General features: G+C 38.9%; 1 long non-coding RNA gene across 1 annotated transcript; it reads left to right on the top strand.

Moving 5' to 3' along the window:
- The first annotated feature begins 2,987 nt into the window (after positions 1 to 2,987).
- On the top strand, positions 2,988 to 14,146 carry LOC129411581 (uncharacterized). Its single transcript, XR_008633381.1, has 7 exons — positions 2,988 to 3,133; positions 4,239 to 4,273; positions 6,793 to 6,834; positions 9,775 to 9,951; positions 10,650 to 10,819; positions 11,069 to 11,106; positions 13,994 to 14,146. It is a non-coding gene; the product is annotated as an uncharacterized LOC129411581 (long non-coding RNA).
- The last annotated feature ends 8,495 nt before the right edge of the window (positions 14,147 to 22,641 follow it).

Raw genomic sequence — 22,641 nt, 5'->3', positions numbered from 1 at the left:
AAGTAATATTAAATAAAAACCATTATTGTCCACTATAAATCTCCTGAGTATGAGTCACTTTCCATTGTACTACCATGCAATTATCAATCAATTTACATAACCCTATGTTTTTGCAGTTCATGATGTCTAAATGCATTTCTTATTTTGTAAAGCACTTTGACTTACTTTGTGTACGAACTGTGTTATACAAATATACTTGCCTTGCTTTGATGAAACATAAGCTACATGATGTTTTTTGTTCATAATTGGCTATTTACGTTCACATGAAAACAGCAAATTCAATAAGATTGAGTTAATGACTTGAGCACACACTAGTAGCGGGCGATGAACTGGTTGTTATTGTTTAAATAACTTATGAAAAGGGTCAGAAGTTAAAGTGAAAAGCACACGACTCTCATCTTGACAGATTGCTTCAGAGTTTGTTGTGCCAGCGGACTGTATAATAGGTCTGACCATTTTGTACTGTCAACACAAGGAACAGCCTGTACTCTCGGATGAGTTTTTCACAGTGCAAAAGCTTAAAATAACTCTTGTCACCTTCAAGCAATGTTTACACTTTCTTTGAGTCCTTTTTGACAGCTATCATATGCTAGCACAATAGCCCATCTCTTCATTCTTAATGGTTTGCGTCATTCTAAAATATGTGATTTCAGATGGAGGGCAGGGGCCTGTAGCTCTATGGCTCACTCTTATTGAAAGAAATACCCAAATATTGAATCTAAGCATGATATTTTTGGAATTCCATCCACAAATTTGCCGAAATAAACTTTTTGTGGGCAATTTTTCCACCATTTCTAACAACTGTGAAAATATCTCACCTTAGTCTGTGCTAATGGACATTGAACTTTGTGCCAGTTTTTTGTTTCATGTGGATAGGCCCAGTAATAACAGTTATGTTAGTCTGAGAGTTTAAAGGTTCAATGCATAACTTTTGTGGTGAAGGGTTTGCCACTTCCTTGTCTCCATGGAGATGATAATGCTTGTTCCATGTTCCATAGTATGACATTAAACTTAAATCATACTTTTAATACAATTAGAGGTATTTTTATTGGTCATAAGTTTAACAAAAGTATGCCCTGTAAGCAGGGTAACATCTCCACAGATCTGACCTTTTACTTGGCAATGGTAGTGTTACTTGTCTGTTACTATGGAAATAGATATGCTTAACGTCAGGAGGCAAAGCAGTAAGATCTCCATGGAGACAAGCTGGTGGCAGACCCTCCACCACAAAACACACCTTTAAAGCAAATTCTACTGACCTGCCCTCCAGCTCAATATTATGATGTTGTATTGTCATTTGAAAACAACATTTTAATGAAAAGAGCACTTCTTTGCCTGGAATTTCAGGCTCAGTAATAGACTTATTTTACTGGAACTATTCAAATGAATCTTTCCTTGTAGCTTAAATATAACTTAAGCAGGTTTGCCACTCCATAACCTTGTGGCATCATTTATTTCTTTCATGTTAAATGCCATAGGTACGCTACATACATGCAAAGCAAAACATCTCCATGGAGACAAGCAAGTGGTAGGTCCCCACCAGTAAAGTTACACAGTGCACCTTTAAATTGACCAAAATTGTTGTGATGTCATTTGAAACCCTGGCAAATGAAAAGATGTCTTACTTAGGTGTATAAAAACCTGTCCCTAGTGATGCAGTTGTTAATGTGAGAGCGATCAGGAGACAGCCCCCTGCCACAGCTGACACACTTGAATCGCTTCGTCAGAAAAATCATTCAGCCTAAAGTGAGGTGTCAGGTAAAGCCATTACCTGTCAACATCTCCTGCATTTGTCAAAAACACCCCCCCCAGACAGAACTTAAGAGAAGTTTCTTATCTCAGCTCTGGCGCAAGCATCACTGACGAAGGCAAGACACCTCCTGTGATGAATTAGATCATGCAGATTGAAGCGAGTGCCTTGGAGATAATTAGGAGGGAAGTTTAGAAGAAAAACTTTTTGTTGACCACTTAATTTAACATAAGTGAAATTCATAGGTAATAAATAAATAAATAAATAAATAAACTTTTAACAGCATGACACAGACAGTGTCTTACAGACAGTCTCTGTATTGTCTAAGCTGTGATTAGTGCACTGTGTATGTTGTAGGAGATGTACTCTTCTTCTCTGTTTCCCGCTGAGATGGAGAGACACGTGTAATGACGCTGCTGAGGCTCCAATCATCACACCCGCCCCACGGCCCGAGCTCCGCGGCGTGGGAGTCTGGACGCACATCTGTCTGTCTGAGCGCTCTGCTTCGACAGTCTTGCATCTACTCATATCTTATGTGAAACATGTGAAGATGGATTTATTTATTTATATTATTTAATGTAGCAGCCCATATGACTGTAACCCACTACTATAACAGTACATATGTACACAGCGATATAACACCAATCTCTCCTATAAGACTATTATGATTATTGACTATGATGCTGTGCCTCCCTCTAGTGGGAACAGCAAGCCAGTGCTTGTCAATCAATTTGTAATAACCTCTGTCACAGTTGCCTATTGGAAAATGCCTATGGACGCCTATACTTATTTATTAATTAAAATAAATAAGTAACTAAAATATATCAAAATGCAATTACAAGGATAAGAGAAACAACATGGTTGTCCTGCTCATATCTAACCTATGTGTCACTTCTTTTCTTTTTTCATTTTGTAAGACTGAAGCCTGTAGACTGTAGTGTTTCTTGTAAAAATCGAGGCCTATGTATTTGGACCAACTGGGTTCGACCTAGATCAATATAATAAAATACAGAGGAGAAAAGTGTGGTGGGCTCATATGGGGTGGACTGCATTTAGAGTAACACATCTCCAATTTGTCGTTGTTGTCCCTCTTGTTGTCCACCAGAGGGCACTCGCTGCCTTCTGTTCACCCTGCTGGAGGTGCGCTCAGCTGCGGGCTGAGCGGCGAGGGCAGAGCGGCTGTCTGAGGTAAAAAAAATTGCGCACTCTTGGTCGGAGCCATCAGCGCGGTCCGTGGCCTCTCTGAGCTGTGGCTCCATCAGCGGAGAGAGGAGCTGCCATGCCAGGGCCCGGATGCCCATAGTCCCCAGCCTCCAGGTGACTAGGTCACGCCAACAGAGGCGTCTTTCAGCTAGCTTATTTACACGTGCTGCAAACATCGAGGTAAGTTAGCCAAAGTTGAATCACCTTGTACAAGTTGGAATGTTGAAACGTGTAAAATGACTTCCCAGGCCAGAAGATTAAAATAAAATGTTTGTAAAAGAAGGGGAAAACATCTATTTGTTAAATAGAATATTTGACCAAATTTTCAACGTCCTTAAGCTAATGAAAAGATACAAATTTTTATTTTGCCATATGAAATAAGGTGGAAGTGGGGCAGAACATTAAGCAAACTAGTGATTAAACTGATTGAAACGTTTAAACTGGCATAAATCCTGCAACCAGTCCTATTGTTATCAGTGCATCTCCACAAGTGTAACTCATCAGGCTCAGCTCTGTTCACCTTTAAAAATCGTTTGGCCAATTCTCGTGTTACATTTGAGCACATATGTAGCCTATATTGCCTTGCAAATTTATATTTTCAATGCAAATATGTTCATGATCCTTAATATTAACCACTTGAATTGCACTGTCCAACTAGGCTATAGTGGTCTAAGAATCAGAAGAATAGAAAACGTAAAAGTGATTAAAAAAAAAAAAAATAAAAAAAAAATCTGAAATTATTATAATTTTTTTGCCTGTTGTTTTTGAAACTGACCAACCACAAAAATCATGGACACCAGTGACCGCCAACCACTTTACAGTATTTCCTTTAGCATCATTTCCTCTCCCTCCCTTGGTCCCTGGTGACCCCGCACATGGCACTCCTCACACAGTCGCTCTTATAGGGATCTGGATGGTATTTGGGGTCAAAACCGCGATATCCCCCATTTGCCTTTTTCCATTAATGGCCTATTTAGCCCTGTGCCGATGGCGGTAAAGAGATAGCCGGGCTTTTATACCTTCTGACTGGATATATTAGCAGGTAATGTCCTTAAAGAGGATTAGGAGAAGGAGCTGGAGAGTGGCTTGGAGCGCCGTAGGGATGGCATGGCACTAAATAGGCAGGTGATAGCAGGGACCATGGGAGCTTATGCTGCTGTGTGCTGCCTCTGGCTATAGACCCAGGATTAGGAGCTGTTGTGCTGTGCTTTTACTTATTAAACTGTCAGTGCATCAAAACCTCACGTTATATTGAAAGTGTCAAACTTTGGTCTCTCCATTATAGGTGATCGTTCTTGAAATTGACAAGACTACACAAAGGTACGGGTGAGTAATTTGTAGAAACTGGCCACAATTAACTTGTGTTGTTAGTCAGTTAAGAAGAATGTGCTTTCAGTTAAGGTCATGGTCCAAACAAACATATTATGACTTGTGTCATGTTAAGCAGTTAACCTTATATCTTAACAAGCAGGAAAAGGCAAATGGAGTGTGGGGATGAAGATGAGCAAAGGTTAAACAATTAGCCTTTAAAGTAGCATTACATGGATCAACAGCAAAACAAAGGAAGTGCAAGAGTAAATGTAGTTTTCAAACAATGTTTAATGACCCTTTTATATTTTTATTTTATAGTTTTTTGGGTTTTTTTTCTTAATTTGAGCAATTAATAAAATAATCCTGTACAACATTGACATGCTGTTTCCATTTAGTAAATTTGGAGATGTAAAAGGAATTTTAAAAAGGGATTTTAAATTTATAAAGACTGTTTGAGATTATTGTAAGGCATTAAAGAGACTATAAATATCACACAGTGTACTTTTAGATGACTGAGGTTGGCCCATGAGTTTCAGTCAGAGAACATCTAGTTTCTTACTAAAAGTTAACCACAGACATCTTTGAGCCTCTAAATCTCTTCATCTGAAATCAGTTTTGAGTCAAACACTTCCTAAGCACAGGGCTGCACAATTTGAACAATTTGTGTTTAGCTTGGTAATATATATTTCAAAAGTAGGATTCTGTTCAGAGTGCAGATTGTAAACCGCTCCAATAGCATTAACATTCAAGAGAAGAAGGAAATCTAAACTAATACAAGAGTACCATGAATTTCAGAGCATTCCTTCAAAGCTGTGGACCACAGGTATTTTTTTTTTCTAAATGGACTAAATATGTGTTTTGGCCAAGGAAATTCTACTATCTAAACAATCTGCTGTTTGTGGATGCTTACATCCCCACGAGAGGCACTGCTTAGGTATTTAGTTTGCACATTTGTGCAGCATCTGGAGGTATCTGAAAACTCCATCATAAAGACTTTGACCAACCCACAAATGAACTCATGCTCATCTCTGCTTTGAGAAAACACTGGGTACAGATACTCCACAATTTTTAATGAACTTTATGGACTAATTTGGTTGCCTTGTATATTTTTTGTATCCAGGTTTTATTTTTAACTATAGTCCAAATGTTGTTTGTGTCTGAAATAAAGAACAAAATAAAAATAAAATTTGATAATTGTGGCAACTCAAATTGCAGTTTCAATTTGGTTGCCATATTTTGTACAGCCCTGTCTAAGCTGTTTTGTGAAAGTGTGGCTCATACACAGTTAAGATGGACTTGAATGGGTCAGTGCTGTCCCTGGTTTAGCCACAGTCTGTTGGAAAGGAGTCAAGTGGAGGGCAAACACCTGGACCATATGACCTTTCTCTGTAGGGGAATCGGAGAGGGCTCAGGTGGGCCCAGTTACTCACATGGCATTCTTTTTCAAAATCCAAGACATTTCAAGGATGAGTAGACCTATCTGAATTTCAGAACATTTTTTTTTATATAAAACCTGACACACACAATTTTATTCTTAAAGGGCTGATCTATGTTACAATGTTGATTCGTCATCAAAACAATTCCTAACCCAAACCTGTTTTGTTTCATTCACATGTTCGTTTTAACATACAAATCCTGCATATTTAGACTGAATTATTTTTCAAACAGAAAACACTCTGTTCCATCTGGTGATGTCATGTGGTAATACAGGAAGTGCACTGTGTTTTTTAATTCCATATACACCTTCACTAGAATCATTTGGATAATTTCAGCCCTCTCTCTCACTACTAAATTAAAAGTAAAAGTTAGCTGTTAACTTGAAAATTGCTGGTTCATGACATCATGAGGAGGAATAGAGCACTTTGAGCTTTAAAGATGTGGACAGACTAATAATAAAGACCTACTCAAACATGTGTGAATGAAACAAAACACAACTCTGGGTATGATTTTTGTTGAGGTAATAGCATTATAACATGGCTAAAATCTCACAAGAGGTTGGATCTGTTGGTGCCAAAAAATTCAAATGAACTTCTCTGCTCTCAAAAGTTGCATTGTGTGCCGTTTCACAAGGCCAATTAACTTCTTTTCCCATTTATCGACTGCCCTGTTTACCTAATCTTTCATAGCATTTCAAAACCATTAAAACCAAGAGGATTAGCTTAGTATTTCAGAGAGTGTCACCTTACCTCTGCTACAGGTGCCTTGATAACACACTCTGCTTCCTCTCCTCCTCTTTCTCTATCATTGAAATTCAAAAAGTACGACCATGTCCTTGAATAAATAAAGTATTATTGTCAGATTAAGGAAGATTAAGTGGATGAAAAAGGAGTCAAACTGAAATTAGCAGTGCTGCTGCCTGAGCAGGATGTCGGTGTAGGTTTGTGGGCTACATTTCAGAACACTCCTGTAGTGAAGCTAAGGGAGGAAATTGTTGAATTAAATAGCACTTAGAATCCTTCTGTAAAGCTACACCTGCCTCTATTGAACTCTTAATCTTTACAGTAACTTTTTTTTTGCATATCGAGAAGCATGAAACCTGAAGGCTGAAGTGCTACCACCAAACAGGTCAGGTAAATAAGCCATTTACTTTTTACAATTATGCCCAATACTTTATTCATGATTATTAAATGGTTATTAATGATTCTAAGTATAGTAAGGCTTACTAGTGTGCACTTAATATAGTGTTACCCAGTGGGTAAATATTACAAAAAGGTGGAAAAAAAACATGATGAATTTGAAAAAAAAAGAATATAGAGTATATTGTTTATAATTTAATATAAACTATTACAAATTACAGCAAAATGGCTTATAGAAAAAAAAAGAAAGAAAATCCTGTTTAATTGGCTATTAAGTCAAATCTTAGATTTTGCGGTTATGGTAATTGTATGGACCATTCATGTTTTTCCAGTGGGTTTTTAATTCTATTTAAATCAAAATCTAGCCAACATGCTGTACCTGAGCGAGTACCTGGAGCTGTTTTACACTTGTTTCACAAATGTACATTTCTGCTGGTGCCCAGTACTGAGTGAGTGATGCAGACGATGCAGAGGTTAATCTGTGTGTAGTGGTCCATCCGGATGCCCCGGAGGCCTCTTATTAAAGGAAATGAGACGTTGTGAGGGCTTTTTCAGCAGACAGCCGCTCCTGAGCTGATGCATTCCTCCATGTCTTCTGCTGAATGCTCTGGAACAGTGCTGCCCACAGTGCGCCCTGACAGGCACAACTCTGCACAAAAAGGCCCTTGTATTGCTACACATGTTAGCCAGGACATGCCCGTGTGTCAATCCACCTCAATTATGGAAGTTTATCTCTAAACAAAATGACCACCGTAGAAGGCTGGAGTGCTGAGCTATTTGGATCAAGATAGCAGAAGAATCTAGAACCATAATGCTTTAAAAGATTGCCCGACCCCTTTTGTTATAGCGCAGAGGTAGAAAAAATGGAGATGTGTTGAAACCGACTATTAATGTCTTCTATGGGTCATTTTTGTGGCTTGCCAAGGAGTTGACTGTACGTTTAGATGAAAGGGTTTAATTGGAAATGATAACCTGCTGACAGAGGAGATCTTTCAGGCAGCAAACCCTGGCACTCAGTCTGCCAGTACTGCAACAATATCCACAGGGAGATTGGCAGATAGGGCCGCCTGTCAAACCCCCTCCCATCTCAAACATAAGCCTTGCTCTGGCCATAGTCTCACAGGAGGGTTTGTAGGTAGTTGGTGTGGCTGTGTAGGGGTCACTTCAGTTGGTACAGCAACAGCAAGTGGCAAAGAGAAGAAGGGGAAGAAGAGCATGTCAAAAATCTAAGCTCAAGCACTTTCAGATCATCAGGGCAGTTGGGTAAGATCCACCACATCAAAGCCACTTAAATATTTGTCATTCTTGGGCAGGACGATGTGAAAGATGCACAAAAGAGGCACAGTTTCCTCTTGGCCCCCACTACAGTGTTGACATGAAAAGAAATTAAGTTATCACTCGAGTTTAAAGTCCAGACGGCTTTTAGACAAGGCCCAGTGGCACAAGGGCAGGGGGAAGCAGCAGACTTTATATTAGAACATGTCTTACATCTCATCGTGGACGCCTGTACTTTTCCATATACCAACCACAGTGATCCTTCAAAGAGGGCCGCCACGATGATGTGAAGATGGCACAAGGCCAGAGACATATTACATTGAATTTATGATGTAGAATAATGCTGTGTTTTGTTTTTTTCAAGAACACCACTGAACTCTAAATATAATATACAGTCCAACATAATGTCAATGAGTCATATTCTGTGATAATGATTTTTGGATAAACCATATAAAATGTAGTCACCATTTGTATTTCAACGTACAGTTTCTAGTTGTGTATCTTGTAATTGTGAGCATATAACATTACTTTGGAGCCAAGTAAACAGTCTTCTTCGACAGAGGATATGAATTGTTTAAATTGTATTCAGAAAAATATAATATTTTAAAATGTATAGTTGGTTGAATATATCCTCCTAATCCTTTCCCAGAGAAGCCACAGTCTGAGTTTCCTGCTGGAAAAGTGAGTGATTCAGCATCAGAGGGCCACCATTTAATTATGACACACAGGAAATTATCCTGAGAATGGACTGAGTGCTGATAACAAGTGCAGCTCTGTGGATGACAGCTTTGGAAACCTGAGAAAACTTATCACCAAAGCAGGGGGTGGGGGCTACCAATGGGCGCCTGGCAATCTGATGGGACTGTCATCTCCAAGTCATAATTAATATATTTATCAAATTAATAACTGGAAAGAAGTCTTAGCGTCATTGGAGCTATTGTAAAGAGGCAGGCCTGGTCCCAGAGGTGAACAGTGGGTAACTTCATGTGGCCTTTGGCTAATAAGACTGCTGTCAGTAGAGTGGGCCGGGGGGCGCCTCTGTTTGAAGCCATGACAGATAAATTGCCTCCTCCTGCACAGAATGAAACAGAATTTAGCAGCAAAAAAGAAATATGTTAGAGTGTGCTGACAACAACAACCACAGTCAGTCACATGAATACTCCTTTGTCTGAAAAGTCAAACATAAAACGCCCTGTGTTACAGAGATAATCCTCCTTTTCTGCACCCTAAATGCACTGTTGTTTATGACATTTGATGCACAAAATAAAAGAAGTTAATGGGTTGAAATGGAGTCTTCGATGGAAAATATATTAGCATAAAATTCTTGTTCATTTTCAAGATCCAAATAGACAAATTTTACATTTGCATATGTTATAATATAAAAACAAAGTACTGTGGTATGGTATGGTAAGGTAGTTTTCAGTACTAAGAGAAATGTTTTTACACACAGGGTTATTGGTGCACTGCATAACATTTCTAGTGGAGCGTCCGCCACCTGCTTGTCTCCATTTTATTGCTTTGTCTAAAATGTTTCACTGTATAGATTAAACCTATCTATGCACCTTTAAAGAGCAGCATGTTTTGATCCCTTCCCATCTTGCCTGACCTTTTTTGCATAGTTGCCATAGCTGAAACTCATACCATTTTATTTTTTCTAAGGACTGAATAACTATGAGGATCCCCCATGGAGTTGTAACACTGACCCTCTCCTTTGCTGCTGCTCCATCCTCTCCACACAGCCCGCTCGCCTCTGCAGGTGGAAGCCCACAGTGGGGGTACTTTTTTCGGGCATTCCTCTGGTACACAACAGGAAGGAGGCACAGCCAAATTGTAAAGGTAACACAATCAGTTGCTAAAGGAGTCACAGGAGTATCAGTTTCTTTAAGCTGCACCGAGCGCGGCACTAGATTAAGATGTGAATAACTCAATGTTTACTTTATACCCCATGCAGAAAAGCAAAAACATGATAGAACATGGTGTGCATAAGTTATAAAAGTATCTTCTGTCATTTTTTCAAACTGAGGAAGACACAAAAATGCAGGACTGCACTTAAAAGGTTTAATATTCATTATTACAGCTGAGATATATTTGTATTACTATAGTTTTTATATTTTGTTTACACCTTATTTGAAACCAGTCTTTTGCTGTTTTTGCTAGTTATTTGGAATGTATTACTATTTATATTTTTGCTCTTTGTTATTACAATATATTGTTATGTGTGAGCTACTGTGTCTAAATAATTTCCCTTGTGGATCAATAAAGTTTGTCTAAGTCTAATGTAAAAAAGACCAAAAGCAAAATTAAACACAAAAATCCAAAGTGGAAGTTTACAGGACATGACACTTAATTACAAAATAAAACCGGGTTTATAAAAATAAAATAACTCATAGAAATGGACAGCATGGCACGTTCTATATCCAGATGAATTGGATCATGTTATAAATGTTACCTGTGCCTTAAATTCCAGCCGAAGTACCTTTAAAACAACAAAACAAAACTGGCTAACAATCTACAAGTCACCTGTCTCCACACAGACTGGTATCCCCTCCCGACGGGCAGGTTTGACCTTTGACCTCGTGTACTTGACCCGGCTGCTTGGGAACGACTTTTGTGGAAGTCAGACATGCTGAGGCCCTCTTGTGCAGCCAGCCTTGACCAACTTCAATTTGAGCAGGAAGAAGACATGACAGCAAAAGTGCAATGAGTAAGGACAAAACAAAACATTTAGATAAGACATGATTTTTTTTATACATATATTTTTATTGGTCTTTTTTCATTTATACAAACAAAAACAAGTAAACAACAACATAATAAATCTATGCAATAAATCATTTCCAAGGCGGTGGCTTTTAATTTTCAGACAGTTCAGAGCATTTTCACATTTTTCAGAAAGATTGGATTTACCACTGAGACAATATTTTAAATGTGCACTCTACAACTTTTCTGTTCCAAGGGTCCAAGATGTTATTGCTTTGCCTGGAATGTTCCAAGGTATGTCTTGAAACATATCATCTTGTATTTATTTGTTACATGTATATCTATTGCTTCCATAAATTAGGGAGGTTTAATCTATACTGTGCAATAACATTTTCATAGAGACCCTCCACTAGAAATGTTACACAGTGCACTTTTAACCGTTCCAAAGTTGCCATCACAGATATTAAATTCTTCCACATTTGGACAGAAGGGCATCATTACCAACTCATTTTGACATTATTGTCTTTCTAGATAAAACTTGATTCTTAACTTATAATGGCCCTGTAAGTTCTCCTTGTGTTAGTTGTCAATCACCTTTTGTAGGGATCCTTTGGGGGTCGGTCATCTTGCTTGCATTGCTGCTCTGTGTAAGTGAGTGGACAGCACAGGTGCACATTGGCGCACAGTTACATCCACCCCCCTCATCTCCTCGCTCTCCACTCCTGTGTGTGCTTTGTGTATCATTTCTATAGGTCCACCAGGCCAGTAGCAAGTTTCCTTTCATGCCCCTTCAACTCTCCAAAGAAATGTCATGGATGCACACTGTTCTCGAGTAAAATGTGGACATAGATTCCTAAAGCCATCACCATCCCATCCAATAGACTTTCTTTGGGTTTGTTCATGTAGAGTGGAGCTGGTCGGCTGTCTTAGAGCGCTACGCCTCTGTGAGCATGCACAAGACCGCCATTGACTATCAGCAGTTCTGCATCTCCACTGCTCCCCTTGCCCCCCTCCCTCCAAACTCCAGCTGAGGCAATTCAAGTCCAGCCAGAAGCAGGGACCTTTAATCTAACAGAATGTAGCAGGCACCTGAACTACTTAACCGCTGTGCTTGTTCAAGAGGGTGGGCACTGAGGCTAAGGTAACTGGGCTGTAACAAAAAGCCCCGAACTTTATACCCAGCCAGGATGAGTACATTTCCTTTCTGTTGTTCCCTACAAAGGCCACTAGGCACAAATGGTCCGCTATCTGTGTCACTGGGAAGTGGAGAGCAATTTGTTTCTGTTAAACAGGACGGTGTTCATCCTCCCCGTGCTGACCTCCTCCCCTTCACAGCCACATCCATGCAGATGGCCTTTGTGCTGGCACTCATTGGGTTTCACTGTGGCCAGGTGGGCATCGTTTAGTTCTGAGGGTCCCTTTTTGTCAAATACAAATTATTAAAATGGCTGCTTATAGTTAAAAAAAAAGATATATTATGGTTTTTAATTTTTTTTGTAATAACCAAGCATACATAGATAATTGTTTTATATTTAGTTAATTTAAACCTCAATGTTTATCTGTTACCCAACCTAATAATAGAAATGGATTCATTGACTTCCTGTCTGAAACTGCAGAACAAATTCTATGCTACTGACCTGAATCTTTATCATGGTATTTCTCCTTAGCAAGTAGCTCATTCTTAATTTACATTGTTGGCCATGCACCATTTTTGAACAATGAAATGAATGTGTAAACACAAAAAGTACAGTTCATGGGTGGGGATGCACAACAATGCCAGATTACTGACTCAAACATGCATGAATCTATCAAAATACACATAATCTATTGATGAGGGAAAACTTATTAAAACATGATTAAACTACCCAAAATCTAATCATTTCCATCTTCATTCTTTTGAGATGATGTAAGGCCCACACAGCACTTGTACCCCACACACATGCGGACAGTAAAAACCATCCTTATATTCGCTCTACATCATATCAGTGGCAGTTTGACCTGGCTGATTTATCCTGAATCCTGTAGAGGGCAGAAATACTACAGTGCACTGCTGTATTTCAGACGCTGTGTGTCTCAAAGCATAGGCCCATTCTCCAGCACTGACACAACCAAGATGGCTGCTTTCATAAGAGGGTGTTTGTCTTTTTTATTTAAGCCCCAATCTTGAAGACATTCATTGAATCACTCCCATAGGCTCGAAACCTTTTCACTTTTAACCATTTTTCTGCAATGAAGCCACAAATCAAGATAATGGCATAACCAGTGGCTGTTGTTGAAATTTAAGTGAGATTAGATTCTTAGTCTGATTTAATCATGTGATAAATCAGTGAAGGTTTGGAGTAGTGGACAGAACATTATATTAAAAACCAAAACTTAAAGATGCTCTGTGTAACTTATGGCGGAAGAGACCATCTGCTTATCTCCATGGAGATGTTATTGATTTCCCTGAATGTCCCACACTATGGCATTAAACATATATTTCAGTTTTCTTGTTCAGTAATAGCTTGGAAAAAAATGCATTGTTTCTGTGCACAGAACTCTCTCTCCTCTCCACAGATCTGACCTGTTACTTGGTCTGATAATGTCAAGCCCTATTCTTCATGGAGCAAGCATACCTATACCTATACCTATACAATGACATTAGACAAGCTCTAGTATATTCCTTATTCCCTTCAGTTACATAACAAAACCACAAGATGGCACTGTATTCTTACCATTAGTCAATGTAACACGATTTAGCAATAAATTAATTTCCTATTAATTTTGTTTCTCTGTGGGGCTGGGGTGGAGGAGGTGACCTAATGTTCATACATAGGTCATATATAAACCCTCCTGTCCATTCACAGCCTATTTACTATACTTAAGTGGCATTTGGACACATATGGTTCAATTCATTTAGCTAATTAGCACCTCTAAATGGTATAGGCGAAACATGATCCTTCTTCTTTTCCTCTTCAAATGTCTATCCATTTCTGCACATTCCCTTTTCTCCTCTGTCTCTCCTCTCCCTCTCTCTTTCAGCCCCCCTACTCTTTGTATTGACGCCCTGGGACCCCATCTGGGCCCTTTCGGAGGCGTGAAATGCACAGTAATTATTAGTAATCATCACACGCCATCAGAAACGGATCCTAGTGCTGTAATTACATGATAAATGTCTGCCTAACACATGCCCTCTATTTAGCAGCCCCCTGGAGACCGAGGATAATAGACAGCTAACAGGGATCGGCAGAATGGGCCTTTCACTGGCCGGCTATTGTCTACGCGCCAATACACCCTCACCCCTGCATTTGGCAACAACGGAGACCCCGATCAATCCCCTCAGCTGACCCCCTCCCCGGTACACAGAAACGCACACACAAATACACCACTCATCACTGCTAAGTAGACAGCAGCGTCAATCAGAGGTATTACACTGTAGTGCTAATGGCCACCCCAAACAATTGCACCATGAAAGAGTGGAGTTTCATCCAAGCCGCTTATCCGCTGACTTTGGTTGGAGCCGTTGCCTCTGACCCTGCAACAAAATGTGATAATTAGCCGTGTGTCTTTTGTGGCTTTCCTGTGTATCGTTCACACCACAATGCAGTTCTTTTTAAATGGTGGTAGTGTCACCTAGCTAAGTGCTGACAAAGCACACGGAGGCAAATGCAATGGCAGTGTCTCAGTATGTTGGTAACAATGCGTAATCACGTAACAATGTATTACTGTAACATACAACAGTTTTGTGGTAATAACACATGTTTATACAGGTTGATTTACAGTATGAGTCAAACCTCATAAACTGACTTAATATGACAGAACTAGTCCAACTGCTTATTATAACTGGAGAGGGTGGAGTGCAACTTTTCTCAATGGGAAAGATTTCAGTTGAAAGGGTGGCAACATTTGAATTTTACAATGATCTACTACCAAAATATATTATAAAATGTATGTATGTGTATATATATATATATATATAATATTGTTTGTAGCCATATTTTCTTTTGACATTCTAGGTAGAGACATCACAAAGCTGGGTGCACCACATGAAACTGCTCTCCCATGGTGGCAGTTGGCGAATGAAATGTCAACCCAGTTCATTGGCTTGTGCTCAATTCAACAGTGTTTGATGCAAATAAGTCTGTGGTGAGTAAACAGACTGCACAACCACTTTTTTTCTTACTATATTATTTTTTCAATATACAGCCTATAAACGCATGATAAAGGCCATCAAAGTTTGAATTTATAAAAATAGGAATCAGATATGCATGCAAACAGGAGAACTCTTATCTAAATCCATAGAGTGAAATGAGGAATCATGTTTGTGAACAACAAGGGGAATTTGCCTGAGATTTGCCTAGCTGGCTCTAAACAACGGTTGAGTCCTTGGTAATATTTTATAAATCAGCCAAATGAAGCCATTCTGTTAGAGCTGTTAAGCAAATTGCTCACCTTATGACACATCGCTGGGCTTTCATAGTTATTGCTTTATATTTGTGTAAATTTTCTGCTTGCAGTGTATGCGGTGTTCCAGTAATTCATGAATAGTCAGTTAGATCCACAGAAAGTCCACTTCTCCAATTTACCTGGGATGACAGTTGGGATACATTAGTCCATGAGTAGCTCTCGGATCGATGTAAAAACCTGAAGAAAATATAACTTTGGTTTTTAAATCCTTGTCTGATTTTGGTATTATCTGTGTCTCAGGTATTAACAAAGTAAGTAAATATGCTAATTATTATCTCTTAGAAAAACATACATACATCAAAAACAGTTGCATCATTCTTGCAAAGTTTTTATTTTTTTATTTTTTACATCTTCTAGAGCCTCTGTATAATAGAACCAAGAAATGAATTGGTGTCATGCTATTTTAAGTTGTGAGCTAAAGAAATTAGCTGAAAATGTAGTTTGTATCATAATATGGATAGTATAAGAAACAAAGCATCTATGGCAACTACGTGTTTATGGACTAAGAATCAACATGCAGACATATTCTATTATACTTTTAATATGCAAAAGATCCATTCTTACCAAAAACTAAGTTTAAAAAATGACCCTAAATTTAGTCTCATCTGTGATTAATCAACTCAGACATTACCACCTTTTACCTGAAGATGGCACTATTTCACCTTCACCTTTTTCTACTTTCAAAGCTAAAATTATGTGAAATAGCTTTTTTTGTGTTAATATGCCCTCCATGGCCTAGTTAAAATGTTGATTATCAGTTGGGTTGTGAGGACACCCAGCATACATCTGTTGCTTTGCTCCTGGCCTTTTCTCTGTGGCGCAACCTTCACACAACTAAAATCCATGAATAAAACGCAATGCAATCTCAACAGACAGGCAAAGCTAACAATAACCGACATATCAACTATCCCCTAATTGATACAGCGAGGTGGCGGTCAGTGGTTTAATGAATTGCTAATAGCCCTGAGCAATGCGCTGAGTGACGGGCCAAGCATTCTTCCTTAGCTGCAAAGACCGGGGCCCTTCTCATTAACTCGAATGGGACGCCTGCCGATTGTTAGTATCTGTGCAGAGAGGCCCCTCACTACACACAGGGCACACTTCTCCCTCAGTTACTGCTTACAGCTGTATTGTGGAATCGGACAGATGAGCAGCACAGTCGCAGATAATGAAGACTTGATCAATGAAACGCCAAATTCCTTCCGAGTCTGTCTAAGCAACCAGAAGGAAAGGGAGAGAATGAAAAGTGGTGTAAAAGAAAAGAGGTGGTGTCATTCTGTGTAGCAATGCAATAGTTGGAGACTACAGAGCACAGAGCAAATGGTAAAAACATCTTTAAAAATGTTCCATATAGGGGTGGGTCCACGAGAACGAGACAAGATGCGATTTTGACATAATGTATAATAAATAAATTGTGCCGTTCAGTTCACAATTTTGAACTCACAAATTTTTATTTATTTAAATTTGATAATTTTGCTGTAATTATAGCCATCTCTTTTGGAATTAGTTTCTCAAGAGATGTGACTGTCCAATCGAAATGTCAACGCATGGAATAAGAATCTCACAAGATAATTTTTCGCATGTGTGCGCAGTCTTGTGACAATTTTATCGCACGAGATCTTGCGGCATGAGATTTTGTCACATTCCTAGTTATATATATAAATAATATCCCTTATTCTAAACCCAAAGTGCCTACCACACAGCAACTGAACCTAAACTAAAACTAGTGTCGTATATGGTCTTAATATTAAGCTCTGCCATATTATGATTGCAATAATGATAATGCTACATTAAAATACAGGAGCCATTCACAATATTTATGAGGTAGCTCACTGACCCTTCTCATTCAAACCAATTTCCGGCATATTCAGTTCTACCAAACGTATCATTGCTGTTTAATTAAAAGGAGAGGCAGAGCTTTGTTTCTTTGATTGGCTGTATCGTCGTCAAACTGGAAAGGTTCAGAGCAATTTATTCAACTGAATGCATTTCTACTTAAAAGCAACCCACCCAGCGCTCATGTTTTAGTTCCAAACCTGAATAAATGGAATAGGTTCATAACATTGATAATTCCCATATGTTCAGTTGATATAGATATAGGCAAATTTTATTGATCCACAAGCGAAATTATTTGGACACGGTAGCTCACACTCACAACAAATATAACAACTAGAACTAACGACTTAAATATAAATGGTAGTAATAAAAATAAAAGGCTGGTAAAAAGATATAAGGCATTATATTATTATACAAGTAAAAATAAAATATAGAAATAAATTAATGCAAATATATCTGTTATATACAAGATGGAGAAACTGTGTAAAAATGAAATTATGATGACATAGGTTTATCTATATATAGTTTGGTATGAATATACATATAGTATGGTATGAATGTAGTCCTGTATCTCTCTCTGTATGATCAGAGCTCTAGCAGCCTGTTCAGAAATGAGCTCCTCTGTCCCTCTATAGTCTAGTGCAGTCCGTGAGCAGGAGTGTCTATTTACCTGATGAAACTGTTTGCAGCTGTCCAAACATAACCATAACTTTTGTAACTCATTCCTAGCATGATAATTCTTCACTACAACAAGTTTATAAGTGCGCTTCAGAGCCCAAAGTGAGCCAACTAGCATGCTAACAGCACACCAGTTTTACTTCTGGTTCATGGCAGATAAAATAACAGTGCAAAATATGCTGTAATAAATATAGGCTACAAGTTTAACCTAACACATGCATTACAGTGTGCACTTAAGTTTTACATCTTTACCATGTATTCCTTTAATAAAACAGCCCCTTCTTATCCAAGCCGGGGAGTGGCATATGCAAAGAAAACTACAATATTTACAGCTATAAGTGTAACCCATTTAGACGCATAGATGATGGCTTCCTTTTAAAAGATATTGTTTAAGAAAAGACCAATGAACTCTTAAAATGGTCTCCTTATAACTACTGAGGACATATCACAAACAATATTACTAAAGTTGAAGACAAGTGCCTCTCCTTCATTTTCTCAAGCATATTTTTCTTAACTCGTATAACTGCCAGGCCTGGAGCTGACCCATAATTTGCTCCTAATAACTGCTGTGGGCGGAGTGATTATAGCTTTTCATTAGCGCCGGCAGCTTTCACCAGTGCTAACCCAGCTAAAGGGCCCTCTGTGTAATTGTTGGCCATTATAAATATAGTGCGTTGGGAAGTACGGAGGGGGCTAGCTACGCCTCTTTGTTAACCGCTGATGATTGAGCAATTAAACTTTGGCAACTTAATTAGCTCTCCACAACAACACGGCTATATCAGGCGTTAGGACTGACATTTGGGTAAACAGCGTGTCAGAGAGTGATAGCTTGTAATGGGGTGATGCATCGCCAGTTGCTGAAGCATAATGTCAGATACAACCAAAGAAATGTTTCAGACTTTTAATTAACCCACATATTCATATTCCATTCAGCATTGAGCAATGGTGTTTTATATTTGCGTTACCACTCTTATTATTCATACCTTACCACCAGCTTGTTAATTAACTACCTACTTTATGTGACTTATTGTGCTATTGCAATACTTAGTAAAAAAGCCCCTTAAGCTCAGAAAGGCTAACAGCTGTCGCATAGAGCCAAACAAAAAAAGCAAGCATTCGTCATCTGAAATCATACAACACACTCCTTATTAAGTGGCATTAAATGCGCGAAGGTCTATAATTATCAAATAAATCTCACAGTGCATCAATGAGTTCATCTGCATGCCGTAATTCTCCATCCTCACACCGTGTGGCGCCGGCGCTGCTGCTGTGAATGGGCTCTTTTGTCCGCCTCTGTGGGAAGGCCTTTGTGAAATTACACTACTGCATAATGAAGCTAATCATAAATTAGCATTTCAAGATGGAGTTGCCTGTTTGTGTGTCCGTGTTTGTGCTTGGGAAAGTTGATTGAAATAATTGATTGAAATTTTTATGATTTTGAAATATAAGAGGGCAATGATCTCAATTAGAGATGCCATTATTCATAGAGATATTTATACTTTTTATTTGGGTAGAATACGCATAAATGATGGCTGTTGTGTCTTGTTTTGGTAAATGATCTTTAGTCAGATGGTGAGATAAAAAAGTGCAGCTCTCTGTCCCCTCTGGCTTTGCCTCCCCAGAAAAACCCAACATAAAACACTGCATTATGGTCTCTAATAGGAGGCACATGACAGTGATATTAGATTCAAGTTTCCATTCAGGGGCTGAGAGTAGCAGGTGTGTGTTTCATTACACACCAAAGAAAACACAACTCTAGTGCGGCCTCCTTAATGCAGGGGCTCGACCGCTCACCAGAGCACACAAAGAGAGCGATCTGGAGGCAGGGCCCACTCTGCGTCCACTTAGCATCGAGCTGGAACCTTGGCCAATTAAGAGCTTTTTGTTTGATGTGACAATTAACAAGGAGCTGGTTGGCCATTATTCCCAATACGCTGTGGCCTGCCTATCAAGCAGCCTGGTATCAGCTATTGCTTTCTCTGACCTACTCAAATGGGGTTAAAGTGACATTGTTGGTATGCTTAGCTTTGCAAAAGACTGCAATTATTAAGTTTTATTAGAACACCTATAACATTTTAAAGTATTAGAGGATTTCAAATTACTGTATAAAATACATAGGTACATATATTGTTGTTTCATAATATCTTTTATGGATGATTATGATGTTTCTGTGATCTGTCTCATCATGTCAGATGGTGGTAGTTAGTAACACTGCTCTAGTGGCTTTTCATCTGGCTTCTTTCTGTGATTAATTACCTGACATCTTGTTGTGTATCTAGAGTTTCTATTTTTTATTGGTTGGAAATCCTTTAGATTGAATACCTATTCTCTAGTGAATATTTCGATTATATTATTTTTATGCAGAAACTTCAATGATGGCTTTACATGGCATATACCAGGTTGCCTAGAGCACACACACTTATTTATTATTGATACACAATGTTATAGTGACCAGCACAAAGCAGTATAACATGTGTAATACTTCTGCAGAAGTGATTTGCATTGTAATGTATTTGACCTCAGAACAAGCACCCCATGTATGATAACTGCTTTGTGCAGCATATCAATAGAAACCGATAAACATTGCATTGAGGTTTTTCATAGCGGTTTGAAGCCTTTCTATGGAAGAGGATTGTTACGAAACACATTGTAGCCATTGTACTGTTGTGGGCCTTCATGGCTCTCCAGAGGCTGTATTCCAGGTCACTGTGACCGCAGCACTTTGCATCTTCCTCACCTCTTCTAAACAAATAGAGCTCGACTATGCAAAGAGCGTGGCACAGAGCGTAGTAGCACAATACAGGCATGATTCAGAAATTAGCACACATCATAATAATGATATCATTTTTGAATAGTTGGTGGTTGACTAATATAATTAAAGCTAAAATTGATCATAAAAATAATCATGCTCACACTACAAATGAGGGAGACTCAACTGCACTCCAAACAACTTCAGATAACAGAGCTCTGATTGTCATTCATGAAAACAGGAATATTATTCTCACCAAAGGAAAATGAGTCATTTTGACAGAGGCTTAGGGTACAAATGGTACCAGCAGTTCTGAGTTTTTCTTTAAACACATAAAGCTTCAGTGAAGGTGCCTGAAGTTGTATCAACTGTTGAGCACTAGGGGGTGCCCCATCTCTTCACTAATACAAACCAACAACATGCTTTTGCTTCAGAAATCAGCAATGATGGACTCTGCATATTTGGTCTGTCAAGATAAACATGGTTGTCCATTTTTACTCATTATTACTACTACTACTACTACTACTACTTCTATTGATAATAGATTATAATAAATAATTAGTATGTACATTTCATTGTGGTGCTTGTTATATTTATGGAATAAAGCCAATATATATTATATTTGAAGATAATAACAATAGTAATTGGAAGATAATTGGAATAAGCATATAAACACGGCAAGTTCATAATTCCAAGATTCCCACATTCTCTGATTACTTAAGCAGTGGAAAATGGGTACTTGCATCCACACAAAATGATCTTCCTGGTACATTTAAGCATGTTGTATATTTAGTCCAAATAAAATGATCTTTTTATTCATAAAATGTTGTATAATATGAACAGAGTAAGCTGTGATTAGTTAGATTTGAGGTGATGAAGGCTGAGCTGCTGTGGGCCTGTAGCCTAAGGCAGCAGCTGGAAGCGTAATTACATGGGCTGATTTATACATCATTAAGATCTCCATATAAGTCACTCCTTTTGAAAAGAGCAGTTAAGCTACTTATACTTTTCACAAAACAGCAGCAATTCTGTATAAAATGAATGTATGCTGCTCCTCTGAAAGCATATGGTATATTTCTCACCTATTAATAATTCAAGTTGAATGAGCAAAAATTAGTTGGCTCGGTTACCGCTGCATTTGTCCCACATTAATTTCACCGACATTTTGTAAATGGGGCTATTACGCTAAAAACAAAGCAGAGTGAATGACCACGGTTTGCTGTACTTAGGAAAAGAGAGGGCCTCATCCGTACACCTGTCATTTTCAAACAAGGCACCATTATGGCTCGCCCAGAAGCATATCACACCTTTCATTGGAGCTTTGTCGCCACGGCGCACAAGCTGGAGCTCTGAAATGGTTACCTGCAAAAGGAAAGCCAGTGTTAATCTGAAAATCCAGACTTTTGCTTTTCAATTTAGTCTGTCAAATGACTGCATGTCCCTTCTCATGTCAGAAAAGAAAGACACCGAGCATTAACATTTTACCGATTCTGTGTGTGCTTTGACTATTTGTACTTGGAGATACTGTTAAGTCATCACTAAGGTTAGATTGAAATCAAATGAAGGCCTCATTATTGGGGAAGCTGTTGAGCACATAAACGAACAGGTGTTCTTTTGGTTATATCCGAGCATATGCATTTTAGCAACCCTTGACACGTTATACACACACGCACTTTAAGACCAGCACGAGCCCACCACCACATTGAACACGCCACACAGAAGGAGCAACTCAATGGGCCCGAGCACATTGTTGCTTTAACCTTCTGCGCCAGTTATCCCTCTCAGAGCTCCCAGGCTTGGCAGCTAACTCTATTGGCTTTTTGTCATGGAGCCTTGGCGCGTACAGTGACTGGAGGTGGAAGGAGCGGGGAGGACAAAACCAGGAGGAGGGGAATACAAGTCCTTTTCTTTGCATTATTCCCAAGTAGAAGTGAGTGTGAGCTGGGCTAAAGGAGGCCTCAGTGGAGAGCTTGTAGTCTTGAGGTCATTGTGGCAGAGAAGATCATTAAACTCAAAAGAGGAGGCACACGACGGAGCAGGAACCATTTCAGCTGTCCAGAACTCCCCCCACCTTCACCCCTACCTGACCCCTTCCACAACGCTCGGTAAATGAGACAACC

This window comes from Boleophthalmus pectinirostris, unplaced genomic scaffold (genome assembly GCF_026225935.1).
Source record: "Boleophthalmus pectinirostris isolate CB_2022bp ecotype Guang Dong unplaced genomic scaffold, ASM2622593v1 HiC_scaffold_5, whole genome shotgun sequence".
NCBI lineage: Eukaryota > Metazoa > Chordata > Actinopteri > Gobiiformes > Gobiidae > Boleophthalmus > Boleophthalmus pectinirostris.
This window is presented reverse-complemented; position numbering and strand designations above follow the sequence as displayed.